Raw genomic sequence first — 17,025 nt, forward strand, 5'->3', positions numbered from 1 at the left:
ACAATCGACTACAATCGAAATGAATGAGAATCGCTAGCGATTCTCATTCATTTCGATTGTAGTTAAAACTGGGGATATTTACTTTATCATTTTGACACTGCTAAAAATTTGGGTTGGCCCTCTTGTTTATTGGCTGCACGCTGCACTACGCTTGTTGAATGTTTGTTTTGTTTACGTTACGTGAACGTCTTTTTTTTTCTTGTTTGAGTTGTTAAATCCTAAATAGTGGCCATTCTCAATTATATTTTGAATTGAAAGATGACAAGAAAAGAAATAGGCGATGTGGGAGATCCTTAAGTTATAACCACTAAGATTTGACTTTGTGGTTATATTCAAATATATTTTTAAATTTACTGCAGCTTAGTAATACTTACCCTAAACATTTTGGGTATTCTAGAGGCATAAACACCCTCCTCCAAATATCGTTCTAATACCCTTATCAAATACTTTGCAGCTTGTTTATTAAGCCGGAATTGCTTCCTAATATTCCATCACTTAGTAAAAAAGGATTTTGAGTATCCCGTACATTCCTCCAAAACCAGTAAATGTCCGTAAAACGCAGCCATATTAATACTTTTTGCCTCAGTTTTCCTTGCAAGAATCAAAACAGAACACCGCCTATCTAAACTGAACCTAAGTTCACTTCTCCCAGTCCAGCCAGTCATGTCAGATTAATTTCGACTCGAAATGAAATTTCAACCACTTTCTTGAAGTTGAAATTAATTTCGATAAATCGAAAATTAGTGACATCGTTTGGTTAGTTCAGCTGAAATCCACAAGGCTCGCAAAGTCGCATTTCGACGTCGCCATATTAATTTCGACATGTTTTGAGTCGAAATCTCAATTAAAATCAGGGCCCTGGTTAAAAAACAAACTTTAGTAGTTTTTAGTTTACTCCTCCTGGTTAAAAAACAAACTTTAGTAGTAAATGCGAATAAATAAAACAAAAAAAAATCTATAAGAATTTTAAAGAAATAATTTTATTGCAATTTTCGAAATATCAATGAGGTACCTACTTCTTTCCTTTAGTACAAGATATCTTACAAGATTTTTTAAATTTGTGAAAAGTCTTGACGTGATGGTCATAAACCAAATTCAAAACACCAAAAATCATGTCGGTCTGCCAATCAAAGTTATTTGTAATTTATATTGCCCTAACAAAATCTGCATTGTCTAAAATGACTTGCAACGTTACGAAATATGGCTACCAATAATACCTTCTGGACCCCAATATATACTTCATTTCCCTATTAATAAATCAAAGTTTTTAATGAAATCAGGATATATGTTCAAATTATAATAATGTATTTAAAATGGAACGGGCTAATTTGTTTGGAAACTGATATTTTTAGCAAAATATTAAATTTGAAATTAATATTTTATTATAAAAAGAACGATAGATTAATGGATGTTTTATTAAAATCTCGAATTTATTGCTTCTGAAAAGTATAATTATAATTACTGAAGTTTTTCATAATAAAATTTATTACAGTTTCGATTCACGATGATAAACAATCTGAGTGTAATACGCTGTAGACTGTATTTAAATGACATCTTTTTGTTTTTATATTTTTATATTCTAATAAAATTGGATGTGCCATCGTACAAGAAATCCTCATGATCAAAAACAATTCAACAAACTTACTCTCGGTTGTCACAATATCACGTCGAAATGACAGAGATAACAATTTACTTTATCATAGAGAAATAGAACAGTAAGCACATATGTTTATTACATCCTTAAATAAATTTGGCAATCGCAGCACTGTAACTCCACGTTCCTTTTCACTACTTTTTCTACAACACAATTCTTAAATTTTGGTCAATGTAATTTACATAGCTGTAAAAATTCTTTTTGAAGGGAAGCTTCTAATATTAGTTTCATTAGTTTAATCTAATCTCCCGGGCCAGGTGTTTCCTGGCCCGGGAAACTAGTACCTGTTTAGGGTCCCTTGTCCAGGGTTACGGATGAAGTCCACAACGGCATTCGTGGCGGGGAAGAATATCGTCACTACGGCATGGAGGGCGGAAGTGGCAACCTTTGATTTTAGGGTTTGTATAGAATCAAGCTGCTGCCTTGTAGTTATAGTCGTTGGATCGTCAAAGGCTAGAGGAAGAAAACCTTGATCACAAATTACCCGGTCCTCCAGGTTGGGGGTTGTGGCATTGGACTGGTTCTCCAATACTCGTTGTAGTATAATTTTAACATACCAAAAAGCCTAAACAAAGCCTCGGAACTTTAGATGGGTTTTCAAGGAAACGACCAAAGCTAAGAAAACGGATTATGAATATTGGTACATGGAATATACAGGGGATAAAACAAAAGATTGATATCATTGTGCCTGATCTAGAACAAATGAAAATGGATATTATAGCACTAACTGAAACAAAGAAAAAAGGAACTGGCACTGATATGGTAGGAAATTATATACATATATTCACTGGAGTCCCGAAAGATAAAAGAGCCGCTAGGGGAATATAAATACTAATAAAGAAAAAACTTAAGAATAATATCACAGACTGGGAAACAATTGATGAGAATATCCTAAGAGTAAATATAGACATATATGGGCACAAGATTACCATGATAGCCGCTTATGCCCCCTCTGATGATGCAACAATCAACGTGAAAGAAGATTTCTTTCAAAAAATCGAGGATATACTTAACAACATAGGAAAAAACAGAGAAATAATTATGCTTGGAGACTTCAATAGTAGAACGGGATATCAGAAAAACAGTAGAGTAGTAGGACCTTTTGGAGAAATGGCAACTAATGATAATGGCGGTAGACTTATACACTTATGTGAGAGCTATGAGTTAAAAATTAGCAATGGATTCTACAAACATAAGGACATACATAGATATACCTGGATTCAACAAACATGCAATCTAAATCAGTCATCGATTATATTATTAGTAAACAAAAATCTGTATTGCAGTGGAATGATGTAAGTGTTCTCCGAGGAATAACATGTGGATCCGATCACTACTTAGTAAGAGCGAAAATTTTGTTCCCACTTAAGATAATACACGGAGACCAAAACCTAGAAGACAAGCAAGACTTGCAGACAGTGGACACTCCGAAGTACAACTTCAATAGTTTTATAAATGATGGTACTAAACAGCTATACCAACGACGACTGAATGAAAAACTACGAGAAATAGAGAGACAAACATTTTCAGATATTTACGAGAATATTATTGCTAGTTTACACCAGGCCTCTAAGGAGACACTCGGGACACAGCAAAACAAAATTAGTAACAAAATATGATGGAACGAAGAAATCGAATATATGGTAAAACAGAAAAAAGAACAGCATCTAAAATGGCTAAATACAAAAAATACTGAAGACCATCAAGCTTACAAAGAAACCGATAGACAACTACGAAAAATGATAAAACAAGAAAAGAATAAAACATGGGATCAGAAATGTCAAGAAATCAATACATACATCGGAGGGAAGCAATGTACAGAGGTATGGAATTTTATACGATCAGTAAAAAATACAGGAAAAGACAAAGCACACATACACACCATACAACCAAGACAATGGAAAGATCACTATGAAAGCTTGCTGACAGAGACAAGACAAGAATACTTAGCGAACTCCCCAACACAGTCAGTACATATACAAGGAGAGGAAGCGAGGGTAGACATCGAAACAGTAAGGAAGGCTGTAATGACCCTAAATAATGGTAAATCCGCTGGACCTGAGGGAATCTATGCTGAAATGCTTAAGAATGGAACTCATAAACTATTTGAAAAATTAACTTATGTGATCAATCAGTGCCTAAATGGACACTCAGTACCAGAACAATGGAGAACGGCATACATGTCCTCAATACACAAAAAGGGCGATAAAAGGAATTGTAATAATTATAGAGGCATATCGATAACCAGCACCCTGAGTAGACTGTATGGACGAATTTTGAGAAATATGATCGAGGAAGAATATAAGCACAATGAAGAGGAAGAACAAAGCGGGTTCCGTGCAGGAAGATCGTGCACCGATAACGTATTTTGTCTTAAACAAATAATAGAAAAAAGATCAGCTAAGAATCTAGAAACTCATATTACTTTTGTAGACCTGCAAAAAGCATATGACAACATCCCCTTAACAAAATTGTGGACAACGTTGAAAAGATCTAACATCAACCACACATTGATAAATGCTGTACAAGAACTATATAGAGACTCAAAGGCACAGATAAAAACTGGAAAATATCTAACGGAAGAATTCCTGGTTACAAAAGGCTTGCGACAGGGATGCTGTATCTCACCAACCTTATTCAAAATATATGTTGCAGCAGCATTGGAAAGATGGAAAAGAAAGGTGCATAGGATGGGTATAGAGCTTAGCAATGACTGTATATATACACTCCAGTTTGCTGATGACTAGGTAGTACTAGCGACCGACAGGGAAGACATGCAGTACATGCTTAGAAAACTGATAGAAGAATATAACGACTGGGGAATGAATGGCAATACAACAAAAACCAAATATCTTTGTATTGGAAACGAGTCAGATAACATAGACCTCGAAAACGGACAACATATTTCCTGCTGTCAGAGCTATGACTACTTGGGTGTTGCCTTTGACAATACAGGAACTGATACACGGGAAATAGAAAAACGAATCACTCAAGCAAAGAAAGTCTTAGGATGTCTCAGTGGTATACTGTGGAGTAAAGAGATAACGAAAGGAAGAAAATTTAATATATATGAGACCATGATTAAAACTACTCTTCTTTATGGCGCTGAAACATGGAGAATTAGTGAAAAGAACAAAAAGCGAATAGAAGCGGTAGAGATGGATGCAATGAGAAGATCTTTAGGTATTTCCAGACGATCCAGACGAGACTGAATCAGAAATGATGTAATAAAACAACGTATGGGAATAGAAGGAAATATAATTCAAGATATAGAGAAGAAACAATTAAGGTGGTATGGGCATGTTCAACGGATGCCAGCAACAAGACTCCCCAAAAAAGTAGTAGAATGGCAACCGATAGGTCGACGGAAAAGAGGAAGACCCAGATTAGAATGGCAACACGGCGTAAACAAGTCTATGAGCGAAAGAAATTTAACAACAAAAGACTGCGAAGATAGGAAGGGATGGTGGTTAGGTATCGGACAAGGTCGAAAGACGTTCTAAATCGATGTATATATATATATATATATATATATATATACATATATATATATATATATATATATATATATATATATATACATATATATATATATATATATATATATATATATATATATATATATATATATATATATATATATATATAGTTTAATCTATTTTCCCATTATATTTTGAAATTTTTGATATGGTACACAACTGTAGTTTGTAAGAATTTCGCGTTAATATTTTACCATACGTTCTGTTCCGGAACTAAACGATTTGATAATTCTAATGTCAACGTTAATCTAAGATTTACCATTTTTTCCATCAATTTGCTCATAGAACATGTTAAGCTGATTGATCTGTATGAGTCAGGTTCTAGGATTGATTTTTGAGGTTTTAAAAAGGTAATATAATAGCTTTAGACCAAATTGATGGAAATTTATTATTTTGCCAAATTGAGTTAAAAAGTTGAAGAATAAATAATTTTGCTGAGTAGGGAAGATGTTTTAGAAATATTGGGTCTGGGCCCGGGCTAGTATTTTTTAATTCGGATAAAGTATTTTCCAGTTCTTTAAAAGTGAAAGGTAGATCTAATGGATCATTTAAATTGTCATTTGCAAAAAGATCAGTATTTTCTGTTATTATTTTCCTTTCAAGGAATGTATCATTGTAGTTACTGTTTGAAGACATTTCTTTAAAAGATTCAGCTAGGGTATTAGCTATTTCTTGAGGAGAAGTTGAAATCCTATTGTCAACTTTTAATTTAGAAATCATTGGCGTGTATTTCAAACAAGAAAGTTTTCTTATTTTTTTCCATACTTCGCTGACAGGAGTTGAGGTATTCATTTCTGAAACATACTTGGACCAGGAAGCCTTCTTAGCTTCTTTTATAATAAGTTGTATCTTAGCTTTAAGTGATTTGAACATGGTTTTATTTTCAGATGTTTTATGTCTTTTATATTTATTAAATGCAGTTTTAATTGCTCTAATAGCTGCTCCACATTCTGAGTTCCACCAAGGTACAGGAATCTGATTCTTTGTCTTTTTTGATTTTCCAACGAATTGCTCAGCACTACTTATGATAATGCTATTCAAATTGTGTAAGGATTCATCAATGCTTTCAGCAATTTTACAGTTAGGCATTGAGTTGTCGATATAATTTTCGAATTTTAACCAATCAGCAGTTTCAGCTTTCCATCTGGGTAAGAAAACGTCATGGATCAGAGCCATAGAGTTTTTTATTACTATAGGATGGTGGTCGCTCCCATAAGTGTATTGTAAATCTTCCCAAAATAATCGAGGTGTAAGTGCAGGGTCACAAAGACTTAGATCAATTGCTGAAGAATTTCCGGTATTAATGTTAAATCTGGTTGGAGATCCGTCATTAAGAAAATTCAATTGAAAATCTGAAATTATATTTTCGACAATTTTTCCTCTAGCATCTGAATAAGAGGAGCCCCAAATAATATTATGGCTATTAAAATCTCCCACGATGATGTGAGAGGATGGTATTTGATTGAATAACTCCTTTAAATCGTTGTACGTTACTTGGTGAGACGCCATTTATTCAACAGATCTTTAATGATATTCGTTATTTTAAAGACTTGCCCTATAATTCAAATAAAGAAAACTTCTTAAAACAAAAAATCATTATTATTTTAATTAAATACGCTTAATGCTATGTATATTCATTATAATTTTTATTAGACTTTAATGACTTATTTTATGATGGTATTTTTTCAAATAGGACATTACATCGTTCACAATGAAACCTTTCGGGTTGATTTCTTCTGGTAAGTAGATATTCTTAAATGACGATGTAATATAATTTTTTATCAGTTTAGATACCACAAAAAATTATTTTTGCATTGATTAGAATGATTTTCTCGTCTTGAAGCTGGCTTAGACAACATGGCTTAGAGAATACATTTTCACATATGTTTTGCTCCATCTTTAAGTAACGAAACCGATGCAATTTCGTATAATCTCGGTTTGGATAATTTAGATTATTTTGATTTGGAAATTACTACAGATATTTACAGTTAGGAGATTTAACTTCAAAAGCAATTTTCAGCACATAAACAAGACGGAAGAAGAATCTTAAAAACTTTTAAAAATTCTTATCAAAATAAACTAATTCGACAAAGCACGGTAGGCATGTTTCATGTAAATTTGCAGTGTATTCCAAATGAATTCGATCACCAATGCTTTTCTTGCGGATAAAAAATTTCTATGATGTCATATGTTTCTCTGAGCACTGGCAAACTGAAGAAAATCTAAAATTATGTAGCTAATCCCGGTTATCTCGGTAATATTAATGAATATAATGTAAAGCCAAGATTAGAGTTTTGTGCAATTTATGTACCTTCAACGAAAACTAATATTATAACTATTTAAAGATCAGGTAAGGGTCACTTTGACCTGTTTTTGGTGAATTTTGAGAATGTTATATAGTCCTTGCTTAGTAAAGTAGACAAACTGATCATACTTGGTGATTTTAGTATACATTTTAAAATTGAATCTGACTCTTCTTTTGATATTCAAAATCTATTAATATCTCTTGGTCTAAAAGTAACTATAAACGGTTATACTAGAATCACGTCTTAGTCCAGTAGTTGCATCGACAATATTATGACAAATTTTTCTGAAAATATTTACAGAGTGGGCGTATTAAACCTTGTTTTTATAACCATCCAGCTCAATTTATATTTATTAACTTTGAACATAAGGTTATTGACACTAATCACTGGTTTACGGAAGCTTAAACGTGTATTAGCTAGTCCAAAGATGAACTTTTTCTACGATACCGATAATAATCCCGATTTTTGACGTTTTTTCTAACAGAAACTTATAACAATCTAATATTAAAGCCTTTTCCACTAAACTGTTAATCTGTGTTCTTATGTGATACTTATAAGTTTTGTTTTATATTCCTTTTTTATACACTATGTATTTAAGACGTACTACAAACAATATTTGTATTTGTAAAGTAGTTGTTTGTTCAGAACAAATAACAACCTAGGCAAATATATTAGAAACAACAAGAGCCAACATGAAAAACACTTACACAGTGGTGTGTACAAACTAAAATGTGGCGACTGCCCAAAAACTTACATTTGTCAAACTGGTAGAAATTTTAATAAACGAATAGCAGAACATAAAAGGCTTTCAATATTAGAAAAACAGATTCTGCATACGCACTTCACTTTCTAGATCATAATCATTCGTTTAATGACGAATTTAAAATTCTTCACATTCAAAATAAAGGCTTTAAGCTATCTTTGTTAGAATCTATGGAAATCAACAAATTAAAAAACACACATATAATTCTGAATGACCAGCTTGAGATAAACAGTTCTCCCCTCCTCAACCTATTTCATTAGAGACTATAAAGTGTAAACCAATGCCAAAAACAGATCACTTGAGAAAGGCAATCAGCCAAAACAGCTGTAGTGATAAGAATTTAAAATAAATTTTGTGGAAATTTTGAAAACAAAGTTTTCAGTGTTTTATTGTTACATAAAATGAATTTCCATCAAGTAACGGTCGAATCCATCAATTAAATAAAAATCATTCATAAAAATCATTCATGCATTCATTCACAATATTATACACATCTTTAACAGAATTTTTTTCTTTTGGCATAAAAATTTATTTTTTTTAAGTTTCTTTTACACTACATTTAAGTATCTTCTTCCACTTTTTGATGTGCCTATTCGTGACGAATGTTGGCGATTATTAGCTGCACATTATAAAGCTGTATAAATGTTGTGTTGAACCAAGTTTTGAGGTTCTTCAACCAGGATGTTATTATTCTTTCTGGACATCGCCTGCCAAATATTTTTTCCTGCAGGATAGCTTCTAGAAGACGATATCTGGATACATTTTGCATGTGTCCGAAGTACTGTAGCGTTCAAATAGAAATTTCAATCAAAATTCACAACCCGCGCTGTATTTTAATAAACAATGGAAGCAGAATTATGTCAATCTTTATTGTAACTGCAACAACGTGAACCAGCTGCACAGATGTTGTGTCAAACCAAGTTCTGAGGTTCTTTAACCAGGATGTTTTCCTACAGGATAGCTTGTAGACGGGGATATCTGGATTCATTCCTCATGTCTCCAAAGTACTGTATATTTCAAATAGAAATTTTAATCAAAATTCACAACCCACTCCGTATTTTAATAAATAATGGAAGCACACACTTTTTATCGGTCATTCGTTATTTCCCTACATATGAGTATGTACAGTTTCTCATGACTCACCCTGTTTTTTTACAGATAAGTTTTCTTCAAACTTCATGCCCATTATTTATAATTTCGGACAATGTTTACTGCTCGTTGCGAATAAGATAAAATACATAGCGCTAATCGTTGTCCAGGTGATCAGCATATGGAATATTATATTTCTCTTGCAAAACCATAAGTACATTCTACATCAAATAAGTTATGCAGTTATGAGACAAGCGGTAAGTCTAAGTTACTAGAACATTTAATTTACTTCTAGAATACTAGGTTTTAGTTCAATACTGTTTAGTTCACTACTAATATTATAAAGTATAATTACTAATTAAGTACATTATAATATTTTTTATATTGGTCTTACAAAACAATTGCCTTTTAAAATATCTAGGAGTTATTTGGAGCCTTGTTATTTTTTTGTGCTCCTATTGTTTGTTTTACGTCTTCCATCGTCGCGAGTTCTATATTTTTATAAAGGTATACCCAAAGAAGATATCATCGCTAATATCGAGTCTGCGATTCGCAACTTACCAATTGAAAAAGCTGAATAAATAAGGACAGAATCAGCAAGAATTTTGCATAAAGCTAAGACACAAAAAAATAATCTGAGCCACCAAGAAATCCGTGCCATAAAATCGTTAAACGCAGACAAAAATATGTTGTAATTTTACCAGCAGACAAGGGAAACGCCACCGTCGTAATGAAGACAACCGACTACAAATCGAAAATACAAAATCTTCTAGATCCTGCGGTATATAGAAAACTTCCCACAGCAGTCACCCTACGGAAAATCAATAGACTTATAAAATCTTCGTCCATACCAGAGGATATAAAGCCAAGAATATGCAACAGCGAAGCAGTTCCACCACGCTTGTATGGCTTACCGAAAATACACAAAGACGATGTACCCCTGCGCCCTATTTATACGGTGCGAACCACCCAAGAATTTTTTTTCCCAACAATATATATATATATATATATATATATATATATATATATATATATTTTATATTTATATTTTTTATATATAAATTTTTATATATAAATTTTATATATATATTTTTATATATAAATTTTTATATATAAATTTTATATATAAATTTATATATTTATTTTATATATATATATATTTTTTTTTTGACAAAAAAAATTCTTGGGTTTTTCGCCCCGTATACATGGTTACTATTATCGGATATCAACAAAACAATCAGGTTCCTTGAAACTATAAACAAACTTTATATACAACCTGTGTGATATCACAAGAAAGGTTCTAATATTCTTTACAAAATCAAATACTAATATATAGGGTGTCCATTTAAAAATATTTAAAAAATTTTGTATTTGAAAATATTGATCACACTGTATATTGTATGGCTAGATGTTAAAGATATAAAATTATTTAAAAATGGCACCATACTAAAAAAATAACATGTCATTTATATTTTTATTACCTTAGGAACCTTGTTTTGTATAAAACTTAAGAGGTCGCTGGGTAAATGAAATTAAAATAATAATAAAGAAAAATGCAATATTTTGACTGCAAATAAATTAGCGAAAAATAGCAAATATTAATTGTGAATAAATTACTATAATTAGCTGGCTTTTACTCATTGTTGTTATGTATACAAAGAATAGATTTACCTTTTGAAATATTGTGTCAAGTGTCGTCTTGAGATAGTCAGAAACCTTCTGACCGCTAGGTGCTTCATGGGACAAGTGTATACCAATAAATCACTCTATTGTATTGCGATTTTAAATGGCAATAATTTTAACTGAATGGTCACAGAAATATGATACTTTAAAGTGGTTTCTGTGTTTGCGCGACGTAATTTCCAAAAATAACAAAAGAGAAAGTCAAATTCTTTGAACTTAAAAACAAACTAAATGTGCTAGTCAGTTTAACAATGAAATTTTACTGAATAACAGAAAATAATATCTTTTAAAGCAACGTAGTTAGGATATACAATTAAATCAGATCATATAATAGTATAGTAAAAGAAAATAAAAAAATGTAAAATATGAAAATAAATACTACATACTTTCTCAAACAAACCTAATCCACAGCCCTTTAAATATTACCAATATTTAATATAACCTTTGGATCATTCCGTCGTTCTCTCTGACCCTGTAATACTAATCAATCAATCAATCAATCAATCAATCAATCAATAATGTCTTTTTATTTCCCATTAAAAAAATACAATTTTCTCTTTTAGTGACATTTGTTCTCCTTGGCACATGCCATCAGGAGGGTTGGCAAACTAATATTATTCCCTAATTAATATACAAAAAATTACAAAGGCTCATTACATCTAACAAGTTCATTAAAATTAATAAAAAATAAATTAAGTAAATATTCATATAAATGTAAGTAATAAACTAAATGTGTATATCCCACTAAGTAGCACTTCGCCCTAGACTAAACAGTAATAACAAAGTATAACATTAAGGTATATATTGCATTTAAAATTATTGAATGTGTCCCTTAGAGGGGGTGAAAGCTGTTGATATAATAATAATAATATCAAGATAGTCAAGATAGACAAGACAGATTAAAAGATAATAGCTATTCGCAAATAAATTATTAATACTAATTTTAATATTTTAATACTATTGAAATAACACCATGCTAATAGATTTAATAATTAAATAGGCTCACTAACTCATACCTATACGCCCATGCTTCCCTACAATAACCTGCTAACTCAGCCTTTCCCTGTCTCATCATTGTAACTACTTCCACTCTACTAAGTTCATGTCTACCCAACCACTTTAACCTAATATGTCTCAACACCGAACATTTTCCCAAAAAATGTATCACATCTTCCCTTTCCTTCGTATTACACATTGAGCAAAACCTTCTTTCATCATTTCTGCCAGGTCGATCATTCAAATATAGAACTCCACATCTTAATTTGAAGAGCCATCGAATGTCCCCAAAATTTTCCATTTCCAGTAGATAATGCATGTTTACTCCTTCTTCTCGCAGTTCTTTGTAGTGTCCACAAAAATTTGATTCGAGTGCCCTATTCTCAGCCTGACGCTGTATCTCCTCCTTCTTTTTTTCTATCATATTCTCAATCATACTAGGCCAGCTTTCTCTCCATTCCCATTCACACCTTACCTCAATTCCAAATTTGTCTCCCATGCTCATCCAATCTTTCCACCAGCCACACCTTGCTCTTATCATTTCTTTCAAAAGAAATTTTGGCAACCTATCACTCGAATATCCTAGTATTTTTTTAACATATTTTTGATGTAAATTCATTATATATAGGCTGACTCTAGCAATACCTGTCTCCAAATCTAACATAAAGTTAGGACAATACCTTGGACAATAGAACATTTTTTTTATATAAAATCTTCTGATTATTTCCACCTCATCGTACTCAAAAAGACCCCATACCTGAGACCCATAAGTCAAAATTGATCTTATCACCGACTCATACACTGTTACTTTAGCCAAAAAGGGTATATCAGCCTTAGACACTAACCTACTCCAAGCCGTGTGAATCGCTACTTTTGCCAAACTCTGGCGCTTTTTTAGATGAGCTTTAAACGACAACTTGGGTGTTAGTATCATTCCCAAATAATTATAGTTATTCACTACCTCTAATACTCGATCATTCAGCTTCCAAGATTCCCTGGTCACACCACCTCCTCTTCTGAATACAAGAATTTTGGATTTATCTAAATTGATTTTTTGATTCCACATCCTACAGTATTTTTCCAGTTCATTAATCATCCGCTGTAGCACCTTCGGATTGATTGCCATCAAAACCAAATCATCTGCATATAATAAAAGTCTTATAATTAAACCATTTATCTCCAAACCGCCTCCCAATGCGTCATGCAGGTCATTCACAAAAAGCGCAAACAGTAATGGACTTAAAAGACATCCCTGTCTCACTCCTACATTACAGTCAAACCATTCAGATAGACCTTCCCTTGACCAGACTGCCGATTTTGTACTTGCGAACATACTTTTTAACAAATTCAGCACTTTAGTAGATAATCCTAAGCGACTCAACTTGTAAAAAAGGGCCCATCGTAATACTAATCATTATATAGGTAATTTTATTTTTTGGTATACAGCAATACCTATATTGATAATTATAATATTTACCCCTAATTATCGATATGTCCTTTTCTCATTTGACGTTTTAATATTTTAGATACTTTTTTGCTGTGTGGCCGACAAGTTATACGTCAGATTTTTAAAACAGGGGAGAATGTTCGATAAATATTGTGTACCAATAACAATTAGCAGCCAGAAATGTCAGCAACGTATACAGAAAGAAATATTAGCTAGAAAGATAGAATTTGGTCTGGCATTATTGCAAAGCTTCGTTTGTATAACCGTCCTTATTCCCGTCGAAGGAAGCGAGAAATATACGTTCAATTACATGTTTACAAAAATGTACATAAAGCCATCGTTACAACCAGCCTGGCTGATATTTTTTCACACTTGCCTTTATACTTTGGTTTACTTTGCTACACATTTACCAACAGTTATTATGACAACTAACGATGAAACGAGGTTTCAGTATTTAATTCTGAACGAACGTATTCGAAATTTAAAAGACGAGTTAAATCCTGAATTACGCTACTACAAAATAGTCGCGTGTGTTCGCCACCATATTAATTTAAGAAAGTAAGTAGTATTTAAGATATTTTCCAGATTTCTATTCGCTCCGTGCGTGACTGACGCGACACCTACCACCTTTATCTGACTGTTTTGGACCTACAAATTTTCAGGTTAAATATATGACATTTGTTTGACATTGGTAAATACAGGCGAGATTAACAATTATTAATAATTAACTTTTTAATTATATTTTTTCAGTTTATGTACAAAATAAATGTAGTATTAAAAACTGGGTTTCTCAAAATTCATTATAATATATCTTTTTAACCCCAAACGGAAAAGAAAGGGAAAAATCTAGTACTGGCAAATCAAGTTTTTCACGTTTATTTCACGTTTTTCACATATATTTAAAAATAGTAATAGTAAAAGGTATGATATAAAAGCTAAAGTCGTCAGGCACTCTGCAGTTAGCTTGAAGCCTTATAAAATATCATTTAAGGTAAATTATTTAAATATTTCCTATTTCAATTGCATAAAAATGAGGTTATGTGATATTTACTTTTTCATATTAATAGCACGGATATATCTTTTTGTTTTCTCTAATTTATATGTAATCTTTGGGAACCTATAAAAACTACACTTACTATTTTTGCTATTATTAGCACAATTAAATACGCAACATGTATTTGCACACATTTTTGATAAAATTTATGCGTAAAAAGATTCCATGATTCCAATTTTGTCATATTTCGCTGCTACGCACGCTGGCATCGTTTCAAGGTACCCCTACCATGGTCACGCTCGGAGCGAATACTATTTTTCTGATATCATTAGTCACTTTGGTGTTTTTAATACAGCATTGATCATATGCCTACAATTAAATAAACACATTGTACCAGTAGATACCTTTATTCGAATCAAATTTTTCGTTACAGGCTATCAAGTTCTTTACTTCATGGTAGTATAAGCTTTTATCTTTTTTTGGGTTTTTTCTATATGACGTCAATAATATTTCAAGTATTTGCAGCTTACTTCATATTAGTTGTAAGTATAAAAAACCTAGAATTTTTCAATATTTAGTAAACAAATGTAATGATTTGGACAATCTAATTTATTCAATCATGATAATTGACTTTTTTCGGTTGTTATTAATACTTAGTTTAGGGATAAATTAAAAATAGAGTAGTCTCTCTTTATAACGATTCCTTATATAACGATAATTCCTCTATAACGATGAAAATAGTAAACGTTGGTTGGTTCGTCATAAGGACAATGTATTAATTCTTTCTCTATACCGATATCGTTCTCTCTTTATAGCGCTGACTTTTCAGCGCTCAATAGTCGATGATATTAGTGTTCAAAGTTCAGACTAGCTGAGTCACAGGTGGCAAGGTCATTGTCCAGCAGTTATTTTGTTTTGCGCTTAAGGAATGCGGCCACCCATTCTACTCATTCTTAACAGAGGGTTAAGTGACTCACTTTTATTGTTCGGGTGGAGTGCCTAACTGTTATCACACAGATGTTGTCATCTATTGACGACTTTTTATTCCCAGTTTGAGTTGTGTCTCAGTGTGTCAACAGTCAACATGTTTTCGAAAAAGCGTAAAGTGTTCTCGGTGAAGGAAAAGTTATCGATAACTCGAGTAATAGAGAAAGGTGAAAAGCAATCAGATGTCGTTTGCCTTACGGGGCTGTCTTACTTTACTATGGCTACGATATAGAAGGACAGAAAAAATGGCTTGAAGCGGAGATGGAGGGCGGTAGCAGGAAGAAGTTGCTGAAACCTCAGCACGAAGATTTAGATCACGCTATGCTTCAGTGCATTGATGAAAAGCTCTGTAAGGAACGCATTACATTTTTAGTGGCAGCTAACATGACACGTTCGGTGATGCGAAAATTGTTAGTGATAGGGAAGTCGAAAAACCCACGTTGTTTTAAAAACATAAAAAATTTACCGGTGACCTATAAAGCAAACAAGAGTGCGTAAATGACTTCGTAAATTTTTAAAGAAGCGATAATAAAGTGGGATATCGAGCTTAAAGGGAAAAACATTCTTCTGCTTGTAGACAATTGTCCTGCCCATTGTGCGACCTTTAAAACATTAAACTTTGTTTTCTGCCAGCAAACACAACGAGTCTCCTTCAGCCCTTGGAGCAAAGTGTCATCAAGAATTTGAAAAGCCATTACAGAGAAGACTTTTGATGAATTGGTTGAGAACAATGGCGATCTTAAATTAACATTCTTGACGCCATCCTAATGATTAGTAGATCCTGGGACGAGGTGACGAGCAATACAATAAAACATTCCTTCAAACATGCAGGATGGCTGGAAGATCAAGGATTAACTGATGGTGAAGATGACCTGCCATTAGATGTTTGGGCCAGACAGTTTGAACTTACTATCACCTACGGACCAAAAGAGCTAACAGATTTTGAAGAAGTTGATGAAAATCTAGCTACAACACCTGGATTTTTTGACGAGGATATCCTACAAGCAGTTTCTGTAGAAGAAAACAGTGACCCGGAAGTGAAAGCAGAGCCAGAACCAGCTCCGACCCCTCAGCAGGCATTGGATGCGGCAAAAGTACTGCATCGATTCTTCATCCACCAGGAAGATGGTATGAGTGCTTTTGAGTGATTTATGCTGAGACTTTTTTGGTAATGTAGGCTAAATAAATTTTACAGCAGCATATAATTTTGTTATTGTACAGTACAAATGTTTTAATTGTACAGTCATTTTTTTATACTGTATTGCTTATATTATTCTTTAATAAATCTTTGTAGTGCACAATACAATGTTAATTTATTTATATTCGTTTTGATCAATTTTTACGTTACTTAGTACAGTATTATTAATATTACAGTACCGAATTTTGTCTCTCTCTGTATAACGATCTCTCCTTATAACGATGAAAATTCCCGGTCCCTTGCATATCGTTATAGAAAGAGAGGACTGTATGTTGTAAAATTAGATGATTCACAAATAATCACTCTTTCACTTGTTACACGCATGGCCCTAGCCCGCTTAAAGTGAACATTGAATACCAACAAGAATTA

The sequence above is a fragment of the Diabrotica undecimpunctata genome, chromosome 8 (assembly GCF_040954645.1).
Source record: "Diabrotica undecimpunctata isolate CICGRU chromosome 8, icDiaUnde3, whole genome shotgun sequence".
Classification (NCBI taxonomy): domain Eukaryota; kingdom Metazoa; phylum Arthropoda; class Insecta; order Coleoptera; family Chrysomelidae; genus Diabrotica; species Diabrotica undecimpunctata.